We start from the raw sequence: 17,973 nt of genomic DNA on the forward strand, positions 1-17,973 counted from the left end.
TAGAAGAGTGATTTCTTCTCTAGATCTCAAGCTCCACTGAGGAGATGTTAGTTTGAGCTGTCCCTAAGGAATAGGTGGAAAGAATATTGAGGCAGAGCATAGAGTAGACCAAAGTATTGTGAAAAAAAGGAAGGAAGAAAGGGAGGGAGGCAGGAAGGAGGAAGAAAAGGATTTAAGATTTGAGTATAGGGCACAGTGAAAATAATGGGAGACAAACTTGAAAGATGGGAGTGCAATGAAGAACTACAGAAGAGAATCTTAGCAAGTCAGAATAGGAGAAACTGACTAAAGAGCCATGACACTATACTAAATATTTTGGCATCTTCTGTATGGACAATACAAAGGTTTGAGCTCAAAATGATGGTATATATGGGATGAAAAAGAGCTAGGTATTTCATGATTATGTTCATGCCAGGACAAAGATTTGTGTATAGGTGCCCCATGTGGTTCTTCTTACCTTATAAATATGCATATTAAAAGAAAATGTTCATTTAAATATACATGTCTGGTATGCCTATGAACAAGCATTCTGAAAAATAAGCAATTATCTATTTGGACCCTAAAATGATGGTGATAAAATAATTACATGAGATCAGACAAGATGTTTTCTTTGTTTGTTTAATTTTTCTCCTATAGATACATTGGTAACATGTTTGAAAACAATTGAGTTTTGTCTGCTATTTATGGTAGCAGCATTAAAATACACTTTTGTTGTTTTAGATGATGGTGCCTGCCTATTAACTGAATAACTGTGGTAAGTTTTAATTTTTTTCCCTTCTCAACATGTGTGGAATGCTTTTTCTGAAATTCAAAAGGATTTATTTTGCCTATATCAACTTTGGTTAAGCTTATTGAATAAATTTTCTCACACATTAGACATTTTAGGGTGTTTTGTTTCTTCCTTTTCCAGTTAAAACTAAGAGCTTAGATTTCAATGTGATTTTTTTCAACAGAGATGTTTGTTTTCACAGATGTTTCATGTATTCCTAAGTTATCAATCTCTCAATCAATTAAAAAAGTAATATTATGTTGGGTACTGTTTCAGTAGTTACAGGACTATTTTAGAGTGTTTGCATCAATAGTAAAACATTCATCACTTAGTGACACAAATTATTATTTTCTCTCTATTAATCTTACAAGAGAAAAAAGAAAAAGAATTTATATGCTTTAATTTACATAATTGCATTGTTATGGTTATTCTGTGAAAATTTAGATAAATGAGTTTAGTTCTATTCAATCTAATTCACCCCTGGTAAAGTTACTACCCTTTTATGTTATCCTAGAAGAATAAAGCCAACATATGTGCTTTGAACAATACTAGTAAATTGCCATTTTTGAGGATTCTCTTCACATATCAAACTAAAAAAGAGAAGACTTTTGATGTGATTGCTACTCATCTTACTTCTTGAGAGTTTATGAGTTTAGAATGGATTGAAAGAAGTAGGTGCATTTTTCTCTAAATCAATTATAGTAAGGGAAAAAAGTTATGTTTTTTGTATTGCATCCTCTCTCATCCCTCAGACTAGACTCATTGTTGAAATATGAGATGTTATAGTGGGAGTTGGTTGGAAGGAGGACAAAAAACAAGATATTTGGAGGTGTAAGAAAAGTTATGTAAGTATCAGATAAGAAAGAAGAATAGGGAAAGCTGTATGGGTGCTGTATAGGGCATGATTTAGGGAATAGCAAATGTTGGAGCAAAATACAATCGATTACATTAGTACTTCTCAAACTGTAATATGCTTATGAATTACCTGAGCTATCTAATTAAAATGCCTACTCTTTTGAGGTAGGCCTGAGGTATATTTCATGAATCTGAATTTCAGTGAACTTTCAAGTGATGTCAGTGCTGCTGGGCTGAGGCTTGCTCTGTGAAGAGAAAGATATCACATAAATAATTTTCTCCCTTTGCTTCCTCTGCTGCAAGTGACTCCATTCAAGACATTAATTTCCAAGAATTTGATTTTGGTTTGGTTTTAAGCACTATTTTTTCACTCTGCAAAGAACAATCTTAGAGTTGAGCAAAAATGCCCAGTTTTAGTTAAGCTATTGTGTATTGACTAGCTCTCCATGTCTACTTTCCTTTTCATAGCTCTCCATATCTACTCTCCTTTTCATTACCTGATTAATCCAGAATAAACTGTAAAAGAGCAAAAGAAGTCAAATTCTTTGAGTAATTTTCAAGTGAATGAAATGTAAGCTTTTATTTAAAAATGTATTTTTTCTAATATTGCAGTATATTCAAAGGCAATCATATCATCATCTTGAAAGAGGCATTTTTAAAAAGAAACAGCCATAGCCATGGGAACACACAGTACTAACCAACTAGACATTATTATCATTGTTGAGCTTGAAAGTACTTGACTTTTGCCCAGAAAATGTAGTAAAATACTTTCAGTTTCACCTCACATTCCTATTATTATTATGAATGCTACCTAGTCTAAATGTTCAACTTGTTCATATTTCAAGAGGATTAATGAAATAATAGGCTAGGTCCTAAAATTGGCAAGGTGGGTTAGTAACCATAAATAAAGGAGTCAATAGGCCACTAGGATAAGGAAATCTGAAAGAATTTCCAAAACTGAATTCATACAAGAGCCAGACGAAGGTTATGGGGGGTAGGAATTCCAAAATCAATCTCAAGTTTTCTGCTAAGATTCTTTACTTGAGTGTGTTTTAAACCACATTGCATATCAGAATCACTTGGAGAATTGAAAAAATTATAATACCTGAGTAACACACAGACCTATTAATGCAGTCTTTCAAGCTGAACCTGAGCTCTAAACTTTGATGCATCAGCTCCCCGGTGATTCTCTTAGGAAATGGCATTGAAAATCAGTGCATTACCTTAGTTCCCAAGAATCCACACTTTTAACAAGCTCCCAGGTGTTGTCAATGTTGCTGTTCTCATGTTCTGGGATGGTCAGTGTCATGTGGGAGTAGTTATTATTTCTCTAAGGATGAGAGAAGGAAGGGAAAAGTTAGAAAGACAAGAGTAGAGATCTAAATGCACATAATATAGGCCCTGAGTAAAATATGCAACTATACACATGATTAGATTCATATATCAATGGAAAAAATCCTATACCAAACTCTAATCTAATTACATCATATGGCATGGAAACTTACATTATTAATATTCATTTGATTTCAGTGCACTCCAAACATAACTGAAAAATAAGATTTCTTGGTTGCAATCATTATAAATACAGAGGGTAGAAAGTAGAGAACATGAATGATTCTGAATCTCAATAATCATCCTAGATGATTTGAGTCAAGAATGGAGTTTGGAAGACATTGTGTTAGACTACACACTACCATCTTTCCTGACTTTCCTTGGACATACATAAATATTCCCTGTCTTTAAGTCAGTATTTTATATAAACTATCTATGTATCAATAGAGTTCAACATAACAAAATAATAATAACTAAGAGGTATAACTACAAAGCTTGCAACACACTGTTCTGAAAATTCCACATGCACTAGAACAATCTTTGGTATATACTATTATTATTCCCTTTATATTAAGGAAACTCTGTCACAGAACTACTACATTGCCCAAATTCACATAACTGGTTAGTGGTAGAGTTGGAATTTATATTCGTGCATTTTGGCTCTATATTCCATGCTGTGCTAAACTAGCAATCAGCTGTCAGTTGGTTCATGTATTCAGCAAGCACTTTTGCAACAGCATCTATTTACTAGACAATTTTTAAGGAACTCATAATAGAGTATTAAGGACAATAAAATCACTTCCCTCATGGAATTTTTTCTAGTGAGAGAAACAGACTCCTATTTTTAGAACAGACCATTTTTTAAAGATCTTAGCATTCATAGGAAGAAAACATGGAATAAAATAAGGCCACAACACTTATGTTCTAAGTGATCTAAACAAATCTCTTTAGTAATCTAACAAAATAATGTGAAGAGATACATAAATGAGTTATTTTTATTCATTGGCATCTTCATTGAGCAGAATGGAAGAAGTTCTGTGTGTATGTGTGGTTTAAGAAATGTCATAATGAAAAAGATTGACCTTCCACATTGTAGAAAACAGTAAGAGCACTGTGTAACAACTATCAGGAAGGTATAATGCCAATGTTGGTGGTGTTAGGGTGGTATCAGTAGTGTGGTACTAGCACCAGCTGGTAGTGGAGTCACTTGCATACAGTGTGATAGTTGAGATAATGAAATTAATGTTAACTACTCCCATTCATTAAGTACTTACTCTGGTTTAGGTATTATGTTAAGATCTTCATATTTACTATGTTACTTAATCCATTCCACAATCCTGTAAGGAATACAATTATTTCCCATATTGTAAAGCTGGCGAATCTGAAGATAAGAAAGCATGAACAACCTACCTAAGTCACTTAGCAAAACAAATAATAAAACCTGGATTAAATCTGAAATGTATCCAAGCCACCATTTGTCATTCCTCATGATTCTGTGAATTGACTGGATAGCTATTCTCTTCCACAGGTGTTGGCTGGATCACTCATGTGGTGACATTAAACTAGGAACTTACCTGGAGGGTACATTCCCCTCCATAAGGTCTCTTTTACTACATGGTGAGTCAAGTTCCAGAGGCTTTCCATTGATCATTTGCTGCAGTAGAATAGTCCAGGACTTCACACAGTGTACAGTTCAGTTCCGAGGAGTATCCCAAAATACAAGCCCCATTGCAAGTGCCTCTCCTTGTATTGAGCTTGTTAAAATCCCACTGGTCAAAATAAGTGACATAGTCAAGCCCTGAATTAATATAAGAAGAAACCATACAAATGCAAAAATACCTGGAGGCCTGGTTCAGTCTATTATACCAGAGATGGCTGACATTGATCACTATAGTGTAAAGTCAAACCTCTATATATAATCTCTACATTAGAGGATTCAACATAGTGGGGGTTGAAGATATTTAAGAATAAACAAATTGCATCTGTACCAAATATTTCAGACTCTTTTCCTGTCATCATTCCCAAAATGATACAAATTTATATAAACTATATAAAATTTACATTGTTTTAGGTATTATAAGTAATATAGACAGATTTAAAGTATAAAGAAAGTATGTACAAATACTGTGCCATTTTTATAAGGGACTTGTGTATCTGTAGATTTTGGTATCCACAGGTGGTTCTGGAACCAATGCCCTGTATTACCTCAGGACAGTTATATATTCTCACCCTGAGGAGATTAAAAGTGAACTCTGAAAGCCAGAAAACTACAAAGTATTGTTGTGGCAACAACAGACAGTTTGACCTATACTGATGTCAATAACAGTGGGTCATTTAAATATTCAAGATGAAATTTGTTATAGAAAATTCTACATTGATGTACATAATAAGATTCAAAGTTCAAGATTTCAAAGGCTTTGAAAGGATCTCTATAATCTCATTACAAATAAGCCTAGGGTCAAGGCAAAATTATGAATGTTTATAAACTGGATTTCTACTCTTGCCCTAATATAGGGTCCCATTTTTGTAATTATTCATCAGCTGCAGGCAACTATGAACTAGAAGGACAAAAGCAAGCAGAAAATGCCTTGTTCTGGAATATTCAGAAGATGAAAAATTCCTGCTGTTACCAATGACCTATCTAGCACGTTCATTAGTCTCTCAATGTGAGTTTGTGAATAATTTTGTATTAGAATCAGTCCTGTGTCCCAGTGGTCCTGTCAGCATGACTTCACTAGGAAAAAAACTCTCTTCTTACCCAGAGCTTTTTCACTGTGGTCATCAATCTCCCGGCTTATTGTACCACACTGCCTTCATGGAGGACGAAGGAGAATCCTGATTGTCCAGCGAGAGCATAATGAAATAAAGAGTTTTGCTTCACTGCTTTCAGGCAATTATTTTTCAGGAACTCCACAGAGAACATCTGTCTTTGGGACTATAAATTTGGTACTTTTTACCAGCTCTGAATGCTGTCTATTGCTTAAAAGTAGTAGGGATCAACAGCCTACTCCCATCATTTAGGGACTAACAATGTGGAAAATTGAGTGAACTCAATATGATTGCCACTGAAGGGTTTTCCCTGTGAACCAAAGCCTTCTTTAAATTTTGAAATAAATTCCAAATAAGAAGGCATGCAGCAACAAAATTATGTGGAGGAAAAACATGTTTTTGCTTTCTTAGCGAAAAATGGAAATGTAGTAACATTCTTCTCTGAGTAGAAACAAGACCCATTTATGTTTTCCAGGGAGTTCTGTTTTTCTAATCAATAAAAATTGAATCCATATGATTATAAATGGAAGAGAACTGATACCCTAACATATCAAGCAGGGATTTCTTAGTTGCACCAACAAAATAATTGGGTACATGTAGAAATGCAGAATTACATGGACAGAATTCAAACTTTGTGTATGCAAAACAGAAAACAGATAATTGTGCAATCAAATAGGTACCTTTGATGAAAATCATTATGTATGCAAATTTTTCATTTGCTGGAGTAGTCATATTTTGGCATATGCATACATAATTAGTGATTTCTAATTTAAGGTAGTCTCATGGCAGAAGCAGCCTTACCTTCTGGATCTCATGTTTTACCTAAAAGCCAATTGTCACATATTTTCATTTTCATTAATCACCTTATTGTCATTTCTAAAGATGAAATGTCTCCTTGTTTAATCCATGTCATCTGAAAATCAAAATGATTTCTAACCATTTAGAAATTACTGATGAAACACCATATGTGAACTTGTTTTTCCCAAATGAGAAATTGGAAAATTGGTAGCATATATGAAATATCCCTGATCATAAACTTCTCATCCAATCCTCATTCTCATTAGCATTTTCACATTTCTGAAAGTTAAATGCATTTAAAAATCAATTCGTGCACTTAATATGGTCTTTTATTTATCCGTTAAGCAAGTCTTACACTTTAATGGTTCCTCTTACCATAAAGACCATGCTGTTAAGATATCTTGATAAATACCATCTTGCAATCAATACCATCTTATTTTGAATCCCATCTTATTATCAATAACAACACTTACATATGCTTACTACGTGCCAAGCGACAACTCTCACAACTAGCTCATTTTATAAATGAGGAAACTGAGGCATAGATTACACAATTCTCCCCCATTACAAGGCAACAATTTGCCAATGCTAGGAAATTCAGAATTTAAGGCTGGAGCTGCTGTCCCTAAGAAGCAGTGCTGACTCTGCTTCAGTTGCTCCCCTAAGAGTTGTGACTGAAAAGCTGTGATGAGACCTACATGTGCAGAACTGCCTCCTGTTTCTCCTCTTTTTCACATGTTCTAAGTCAATATAATAACAATAAAAATAATAACAGTTTTAAAAATAATAAGTCCAAACCTTAATTGCTATCTTCTCTTCTATTCTTTTGCTTGTCTTTCATCTTTGCTGTGAAGATTTTGGGGTACTAGAAAACTGGTTAGAGAGGATGAAGGCCAGAACTACCATTGACTGGTAGAGCGAGCCAGGATTTTATGTCTCATACAAAAAGAAAGAAGCTAAGCACTCTGTATTCCAATTCACATGATCTTTGCTATAACCCTCCAATGGTTCCTAACCATAGAATAAAAAACCAAAGTCCTCTCAAGGGTCTTCAAAGCTGTTCATGATCTGGCCTCTTTGACCTGGTCTTCTACCTCCTTCCCACAGTTTTATTGCCCTCCCAAGAATCCTTAAGCAATCTCGGACTGAGGTCTTTTGTACTGTACTTGCTTTCTCTACCTGCATTTCCTCCTCTACAAGTCATCATGTGGCTTCTCCTAGCAACCTTCAAGTCACTGCTTTAGAGTCATGTTACGACAATGTTCCTCTCCCACCTCTTCTTCCTTATATCACATTTAATGCTTTTAATCTACTTTTTTTTTTTTGCCTCCAGAGCACTTATCAGTCACGCCTTTGCTAAATCAGTTTATTTGTCTAGTTCTTCTTGCTAGAAACTTAAACAGGCGTAAGAAGGCAGTGACTTTGTCTAGATTATTTCCTGCTGTATCCCTAGCACTTGCCACAGAGTAGGTAATAACTATTTGCTATAGGAATGAGTAAACAATCAAATGAAGGAAAGAAATAAGTAAATGAATATTCTAGATTTGGTATCCAAGCATTACCTTCTAGCTGTTGCTAGAATGACTAAATATTAGTTAAGGCACAAAATGGTTTTCTTCACATCCTGATACACATAAAGATATTTTAAAGTATTTATCATTGGTTGCTACAGGTCATTTTGCACAAGGCAAGCAAAGGAAGTGAAACTGAAAGTTATTGCAATCAAAGAAAAATTATTAGAATGTATAATCAAGGTTTTATTTTCAGCAACACAAGAAAAAAGCAATAGAAACATGGTAAAAACAATAGCTATCTATAGTATGATATACTATCCTTATTTTACATGTTTTATAAATATTAACTAACTTAATTCCAACAACAACCTTAGAATGAAGGTGCCATTATTTTATCCATTTCCTGTATAAGAAAAATGAGGCACAGGAACAGTGAAGTGACTTGCCAAAGTCACAGAGAAACCCAAACCCATAGATTCTCATTACAAATTAAAAATATAAACGTGGTTTCTTCATGCTGTGATTTCTTGTTCAATGTTAATTCTCTCTAATTATCCTGATCAAAGTACCAATTTTGAAATATTTTTTCTGGAAGAATGGCAAATATTATTGCAATTATCTTTACTCATTATCTCAGAAAGTCTTATTGAGTGTCTAAGAAATTATCTTGGAGAAATTAACAAATGCATTAGTTATATACACATGCTTCAGACTTTCTTTGGACTAATACCTATAGTTATAAGAATAACTTAGCTTTTATTTTATAAACAATGTCAGTTTTAGCCAGATATATTTGAGACTTTTCTGCTAAAATTCATTTTCTTATGTTTCTCCATAAACCTCTGTAAGAATAAGACTCTCATTAAAAGAATCCTTGGAATCATTTACCATTGCTCTCTCTTTAGTATCTGACTGATGCTTAAAACCAGTCATGGCTGTTTTCCAAGTATAATTATTAATATATTATATAGAGATATATTACTAATGATAGCATATACCTTCACTTTCAAAAATGTCCACTACAGACCATAAGTTTTATGTTCACCTGTTTGGAGCAGATATGTGGTATTTACAGAAAATCTGAAAAACTTAAGTAACAGGGAGATCTTTCTTAGCCATGAATCCTATATTCATGAAACCATCCTGCAAATTAAGAGTTGAAATGGAAACATGTTTTTATTTTTTAAAAAAGTCTATACTCTAGATGTAAAGGAAAGAGTAAATTTCTTAGATAACTTTATTTTAATTTCAATTGGAATCACTTAAGTAAAATCCAGAAGGAAAAAATAATAATGACACAGACTAGGACTAAATTGTTTTAATCTTATAAACCAAAGTGAATTGTTAAAATTAATCTTTGCTAGAAAAGATAAAAGATTCACCTTGTTGCTCTAGGTTTTCACTGGATTTCACAGAAGCACACACTGAGACATCTTAACTGAAACACTATGTTCCACTTTAGTTGTATTCTGTGTATGTGTATGTGTATGTGTATGTGTGTGTGTCCCACAAATTCATTCAAATGTTAACCTTCACTAGGGTCAATCTCTGGCCATGCTAGCTGAGACAAAGGAAAAACAAATCCCCAATCATCCATTGCACCTGAACTCACAACAAAGTCCTTAGGATCTCCTGTCATCCATCAATCAACAGCCAAAATGTCTTGTGTTGTTTCTCAGCTTAGCTGAGAAACACTCTGTCTGCAAACTCACACAAAGATTTGTTTCCTTTCTTCTTTTACATGAAGGGAATCTGTTCTTCCCCTGTTAGACTCAGAAGGCTGAGGCAGCCTTTCAGTTCCTTTTACTTTATAACATTCTAAAGAGTACAGACAACTCTCCAGGAAGCTTCAGACCTATAACCTACTTCCTGCCTTTTTTATTTTTCATTCCAAGGTCCTAATTAGTAAATGAATACAGGAACGTTAGTCACAGTATTTGTGTGATTACACATAAGGTTTTAACTTTTAGGAAATTAACAAATGTTTTCACTTTTCCTAGCATTTTAATATTTACAATACATTTTACTGCAACTCTTCTCCCTCTCTCCATATTTTTACCATAACCATTGCTGCAAAGTGCTTCTTAGCCTGCCTGGTCATGCAAACAGTAATCCCAGCACTTGGGAGACAGAGGGAGGATGATTGTGATCACAAGAACTGCCTGGACTGTGTAGTGACACCCTGTCTGAAAAAAAAAATTAAATGCTTTTTAGTTTTCAGAATCATTGCCTCCTTTATCAAACAACCTAATCATCTCCAAAAATCTTACCAATGTCTTCCTAAAGCCTCCAGTAAGTTTCTTATAACTGCCATTCATTTTGCTAGGACATAACCTCATTCTTCATTCCATTTTATTTAGTAGGGGTTTTCCCTGCTAAAATATACTTCTAGATATGCTAAGGAGACTTGGAAACTTTGGCTTACTGCCACCTCTCTCTGGTTCAATGTGAGAAAGGTTAGTAAGTGCCCAGATGATAAATTTCCACATGGTGTCTGAGTGCCTTGCCAGAGGCTCATACATTTCATACAAGTCACTTACAGATAATTACAGGAAATCTGGAAGATGTCTGGTACTGCAAGCATACATTAGAAATTATCAGGGTAACTAGGCCCATACCATCCAATTCCCTGTAAGCTTGGAATGAACAATTATTACCACTTTCTATAGTTGAAAGTCTAAAATTTTCCCCATGATCAGTCTTTTCTTATGCAAGAAGTCCACATTGAGCTTCTGAAATGTTTTAAACCAGCTCTCTCAGAAGCTCAACATATATTTGCAAAAGAGATACATGGTCTGTGGTCATGGTTGTTTTCTGGTAAAATACAAGAGCCTGGGATTGGCATCACACTTAGGCTCAAGTTACACCTCTTCCATTTAGGTACTGTGTATCTTTGGACTGTACACTTTAATAATAGGATTATAAAGTACAGGAGAAAATAGAAAGTAAAGTGATATTCACCCCAAAGTTAAGTAAATTAAAGAAGCTGATGTATATAATATGTACAGAAAGGTGCCTGCCTTGATATTTGTTGTTCAGTCAGCCAGCATACTGAAAATGACATGCTATATTCACTTAGACTAAGGTTTGTTAATCTGGGCATCTGCACACATACACATAGCCAGGCTACAGACTGGGTAGAAGGCCTGTGGATTGAAATATGTACTCATTAAATGAACCAGTAACCTTACTTCACATGCTTCCCTGAAAATATATGTGAAAGGATTGGTGTGCTGTGATTGCTGACCGAGGTTAGCTTAAAGCAAAGATGGAATCTACAAGCATTTTAAAGTACTTGTGTTAGATTGTTTAGTACTTTGCTCCCTTCTCATTTATCTCACTTTCGTTTATCTTACTCCCTGGGACTACGCCTGAAGGCTGTTCATCAAAGGGAGAAGAAAAATATATATCCTGGGGGCAAAATTGTGGAGAGTAGATGTTTGACTGAAACCTCTGGCTATCTTTACCGTGCCTGCGTCCTAATGAAAATGGGTGAAAATGCCAAAAAATTGTAAAGGTTTTCAAACAAGTAGATACTTGCTAAATGAAGACAGACCATGTGGGATCATGATTCTTTTTTATGTGGATATTATGTCTACACTGTGGCATTATGTTGGAAGACCTGCATTTGTTAAATCCATCAAAATAGCTTGAATCAGGAAATAAAATTGCTATCATCCAGATAGCACCTGAAAGAAAAATTAGAAATACTTCAAAATTTGAAGCACCATATCTAGAAAAATGATGTAATTGATTTATGTATGTTCAGTAAGTTGTGAGGAATGACGTGAACAATTTCCTATTTCTTTATGGTGCTGGGGGGTCAAACTCAGGGTGTTGCCTGACACGAGACAAGCACTCTCCCCTTGAGCTACATCACCAGCCCTGGACAAGTTTTGAAACTATTTGAGAGTTTCAAGATGCATTAACACTTCAGAAGATCTTTCTATTTTAATATTTCATTTGCTGCGGATTTTCCCAACAACTATCAAATAGAAATATTGCTAAAAATTTGAGAGAAGATACTGAAGCATGAAAAAATTAGTAATTCCTTATAATGGAGAGTCCCAATAGTTCTATTTAGTGGTAGAGGAGCTCATTTTATCATGCAATATTAGCAAACAACCAACACCTACAAGTTACAAGAAACAGTAACAACTAGGGCAAAAAGAAGCAATCAATTTTAAAATGTCAAGGAATCTAATTAATTATTTTCTAAGAGGTAACATAATCACAAAATCTGTTACAAGTGTGAAAACTCTGGAAGGAATGTGTTTTACAAGTTATGTGGAAATGGGGTAGATTTTAACTTCATGAACTCAAAGACAAACCAGGAGATCAGTGCTGGACTAGTACACAGATGGTGTATCCACATTAAATAATCTATTGGGATTGGACTGTTGATCCACAGAAATGCCTGGTCTTTTGTTCAAATATCACTTTCCAATATAAAACCTTTCATACCAAAGGTAAACTGAAGACAAAATCCTGCTATAGGCAGTATTTTAGCAGAAAATATTCCTGAAGTTTGTCCTTCACCTTCTCTTACCTCCTTAAGCATCCTGTTCAGCCCTTCTTTAGGACATGGTGACCTCAGGAGTTGGAAGAAGCACTGGACATAGGGATGCAGTGGTGGATCGACTTTGGTCATTCTCACGTCCTATAATTCAAGTTCTTTTAATGCTAAACTTGTATCTCCAGAGTACATTTTCTGCCATCTGTTTGATGTTCATTTCTATTTGTGCTCAGAAATGAAATCAGAACCTTAAATATTTATCAAACACTTACTATGAATAAAGTATTGCTTCCAGTTGATTGGGAAATACAAAATTAGGGAATGTTCCTTGTGCTTAGGGAGTATAAAATCTAGTTAGTGAATCACTCCAGAAATGTGTGAAAGTTATATAATAGAACAAAATCTGAAAAATGATGAATTGCAGAAGAATTAATATTGCATAAAAATACTTTGATTTGAAAATATAATTCTAGATTCAGGAAATATAGACACACACACTTGATGACTCAGCAGAAATTTACGCAACTACTAGAAGGAACTTAGTGTATGATGACTTCTAAGCACACTTCTGCTTCAAATTGAGTCATAATTGAGGCATAACACACTCCACATATGTGATTTATATAATTTGATGAGATTGGACAAAAGAATATACTCATAAAATTACCCTATACTCTACATATGAGATATATTCATTACCTATAAATGTTTCCTATGTTTCACAGTTTGTTGTAAGAATATTTAATGTGAGATCTACCTTTCAAGAAATTTTTAAGTACATAAAATATATTCTTAACAACAGGCATAATGTTGTGTTTGCAGATCTCTAGAACTTACTCATCTTGTGAGAGGAAACCATTATTCCCATTAAACAACACATTTCTCCCACCTCCAACCTCTGGTAACTACCATTTTATTCTCTGCTATATGAATTTAACTATTGGTTACCTCATGTAAGTGACATCATGTAGTATTTTTCCTTCCAACACTTGCTTATTTCACCTACTGTCAGGGCTTCCATGTCTATTGATATTGTCACAATTGATAAGATCACCTTTTCACAAGGCTAAATAATATTCATTGGATGAACATACCACATTTTCTTTATCCATTCATCTGTTCATCTGTTGATGAACATTTAGGTTGTCCCAAGTCAGAGCCAACTGAACTGGGGAAGGAAAATTTCCAAATTCAGTCAGCTTTAACCTTCTACACAACAGACAGAAAATACCAACAGTCCACTCCAGCCATTCTGTCCCAACAAAGGGGATAGTGGAGATGACTGAAAACAACTTGTGGAGTTCATAGTCCAAGGATACAAGATTAGTAAAAATCTGAGACTGAGTCACAGGACTACATCCCTCTTACCCTCCAACTTTACTGCCACATCACTAAAGATCTAATATAGCAATTCTTTATATCTAGTACCTCATGTCTGGCTAGCAACAAAATATCAAAAGATTCTGAAAGGCAAAAAAATATATTTTGAGTCAAAGAATGAAAATCAGATATGATAAAATGTCAGAATTATCAGACTGAGAGCTTAAAACAGTTGTGATTAAACTGCCAGGCAATGTAAACAGAGAAATGAAAATCCTAAAAAAGAACCACAACAGAAATGCTAGCAATTAAAAGAAAATCAGTAAAACCTCCCAAACTGGAAAGCAAAGAGAAGACTGATAATAACAAGTAGAATATCCAAGGACTGTAAAACTACTACAAAAGTGTAATAGATAAGTAGTGCATATCCAAAGAGAAAAGAAAAACATGAAAAAAGCAACATTTGAATGAACAATGACTGAGGATTTTCCCAAATTAATCTAAGACCCCAAACCAAAGATTCAAGAAGTTCAGAGAATGCCAAACAGGACAAATTTAAGAGAAAACTATGCCTTGACATATGATTTTCATACTAGAAATCAAAGACAAACGGAAAATCTTGAAAGAAGCTAGAAGGGGGGAAAAAACCCTCAAATTACCTATTATGAAACAAATACCCAACTTCTCTTCAAAGACCATTACAGAAAGAAGAGAGTGAAATATTTAAAATGTTGAGAGGAAAAAAAACCCACCAACCTGTAATTCTATACCCAGAAAAAGAAACTTTGGAAAGAAAAAAATAATAATATTTTTAGAGAAAAAAATATTCAGGGAATTTTTTTGCCAGTAGAGATGCCATACAAAAAATATTGAAAGATCTTTACAGAGAAGGAAAATAATATAGGTCATATATTCATATCTTCATATAAAAAGGAATGGCAGTGAAGAAGTAAGTCAAGGTAAAATTAAAAACTTTCATTTTCACTTTTCTTAATTAATCTACCAGGTAAAAGTTTGTTCAAAATAATAAAATCAATAACAAATTCAATTTTGGTGCTTCTGTACACCACATGTATTCTTCTGTATGCTGACATATGCTTTAAATATAAGAGAATTGAATGATAGCGAAGATACAGGGATGGGAAGGATTAACTATGGTTATTTGTTTTTACAAAGTGCTCACACACTTCCTGTGGAGAGATATCATGTTACTTGTCAGTGGATTTGGATTAGTTGCAAATGTATATTGCAAGCTGTAATCCTACAATAAAAGAGGTTTTGAAAAGTATAATTGATGTACTAAGAAATGCTCAATTAAAAATTTAAAAGACAAAAAAATGAAAAATAAAAAAGGAACAAAAACAAGGTCAGCAAACAGAAAGCACTAAGATTATAGCAAATAATAATCCAAGTACACCAAGAAGCACTTTGAACATCAGTGGTTTAAGTAAATTAAAATACAGAGATTGTCAATTGATCAAAAAGTAATTTCCAATTCCATGTTGTCTACATGAAACCTATTTTAAATACCAAAACACATATACATTAAAAATCATTTGAAGAGAAATGCATCATATTAACAATACACAAAAGAAAACAGAAATAGTATGTTAATTTTTAAAAAAGCCACTATTTCCATTCCCTCCAAATTAAATACATAGATACAGATCTAACAAGATATATACAAGAGGGATATGAAAAACAGTAAGACTATGTTGAAAGAAATCAGAATACTAAATAAATATAGAGATATTCTATGTCTATGGATAGGATGGTATAATATCATCAAGATGTGAGTTCTTCCCAATGTGATTCACAGTTATAATGCAATCCCAATCAAAATTTCAACACATTACTTGACAGACGTTGACAAACTGATTCTGTACTTTAGAATCAAACTAAAAGATCCAGAATATCCAATACATTATTGTGAAGTACAAAGTTGTAGTATTGTTATTACCCAACATCAACATAGGCTACAGTAATCAAGACAGTTTAGTATTGCTCAAGAGATAGATAAATATATTAATTTTATAGACATCCAATAAATAGAGCAATATAGATATAGTTGAAAAAAAATCAGTTCATTTTTGACAGAGTTGTTATTTTTGAAAGTCAGCATCATACCCAAGTCACTTAGCATCTTTTGTTGATAACATGACTGAAATGGCCACATGCAAAAAAAGTGAATCTATGTCAGAATTAACATTGTGAAAATGGCTGTGTTACCAAAAGTAATAAACAGATTCAATGAAATTCTCATCAAACTTCTCTGACATTCTTTACAGACCGTAGAAAATTCATCCTAAAATTCATCTGGAAGCACAAAAGACTCAGAATGGATGAAGCAATCCTTAACAAAAAGAGAGCAATGCTGGAGGTATCATAATACCTCACTTCAAATTATGCTATAGAGGCAAAATAATAGATAAAATATGGTACTGGCACAAAAACAGATCCATAGACCAATGAAATAGAATAAACAACTCAGAAATAGACTTACGTAGCTGTAGCTGTAGCCATCTGATTTTTGACAAAGGTGCCAAAAACATGATGAAGAAAAGACAGTCTCTTCAACAAATGGTGCTGTGAAAGCTGTATGTCCACATGTAGAAGACTGAAACTAGATCCCTATCTTCTACCCTATACAAAAATCAATTCGAAAGGTATCCAAGATCTTAATGCATGATCTGGAACTTTGAAACTACTTCAGGAAAATATATGGAAAGGACTTCAAATGCAAGGATATGAAATGACTTCCTGAATCAGATTCTAATAGCTCAGAAAATAAGAGCTAGAGCTGACAAATGGGATTTCATCAAATTAAAAAGTTTCTGCATAGTAAGGAAAATAGCAAAGTGAAGAGACAGCCCATGGAATGGGAGAAAAACTTTGATATCTGAAAAACCTGACAAGGGTTTTTCAAACCATTCAAATAGATAAAAAATTAAACATGAGGGCTGGTGAAGTGGCTCAAGTGGTAGACCAGTGCCTAGCAAGCATTAGGCCCTGAGTTCAAACCCCAGTACCACCTAAAAAGTTAAACATGTAAAGAATAAATAATCCAATCAACAAATGGCAAATGAATTGAACAGACAGTACAAATGACCAATAAATCTATGAAAAACTATTTACCATCCTTAGTCATAAAGGAAAGGCAAATCAAAATTACATTGAGATTCCATCAATGAAGGAAACAAACAACAGCAAATGCTGGCATGGATTCTGGGTGTAGACAGAATTCTTTATCCACTGTTGGTGGGAATTTAAATTACCATTGCTACTATGGAAATAAGTTTGGAGGTTCATCAAAAAAGTAAAAAACAGAACTAGTATACGATCTTGCTATACTATTCCAGAGCATATATCCACAGGTATTTAAGTCAGCATATTATAGAATAACTACCTCACTCATGTTCATTGCAGCACTATTCACAATAGCTAAGTTATGGAATCAGCCTAGGTGCCCATAAACAGATGAATGCATAATGACATTATGGTATGTATTCACAATGGAGTGCTACTCAATTATAAAGAATAACATTGTGCCATTTGCAGGAAAATGGAGTTCCATTCATTAAGTGAAGTAAGAAAAATAAGCCTGACTCAGAATGTCAAATATCCCATGCTTTCTCTCATATGTGGAATTTACATTTAAACAAACAAACAAACAAAAAGACAAGAATTAAAAGGGAGACTAGTGCAGGAAAACCAACAGGAGGGAGGAGGGAGGCAAGAAAGGGTGATTGGGGGTAAATATGATCAAAGTCATTGTATACATGTACAAAAATGTCATAATAGAACCCAGTATTTTGTAAAATGATCATTTAAAAATCAAATACAGGCATAGACCTTATACTTTACACAAAGATGAATTCAAAATAGGTATTAGACCTCAATGTAAAATGTAAAACTGAAAAGACTCACATAACATGAATAGGAGAAATTCTAGATGACCTTGGGCATGGTGTTGACTGTTTAGATACAATACCAAAAGATGATCTTTGAGAGAACTACTTGATACGCCAAACTTCATTGAATTAAAAATTGCACTGCCAAGGGCATTGTCAAAAACAAGTCACAACTGTAAGAAAATGTTT

At 33.9% G+C, this 17,973-nt stretch overlaps 1 protein-coding gene across 19 annotated transcripts in view; it reads left to right on the forward strand.

The window, feature by feature from the left end:
- The first annotated feature begins 722 nt into the window (after positions 1 to 722).
- Positions 723 to 17,973, forward strand: part of Ptprd (protein tyrosine phosphatase receptor type D) — a 1,026,094-nt gene continuing 1,008,843 nt past the window's right edge. For all 19 annotated transcript variants that reach the window (XM_074051871.1, XM_074051878.1, XM_074051881.1 and 16 more), the window contains exon 1: positions 723 to 754. The gene's annotated coding sequence lies outside the window, so the exon portion shown is untranslated. The remainder of the gene's footprint in view (positions 755 to 17,973) is intronic.

Source organism: Castor canadensis, chromosome 13, assembly GCF_047511655.1.
Source record: "Castor canadensis chromosome 13, mCasCan1.hap1v2, whole genome shotgun sequence".
In the NCBI taxonomy this organism is placed as follows: domain Eukaryota; kingdom Metazoa; phylum Chordata; class Mammalia; order Rodentia; family Castoridae; genus Castor; species Castor canadensis.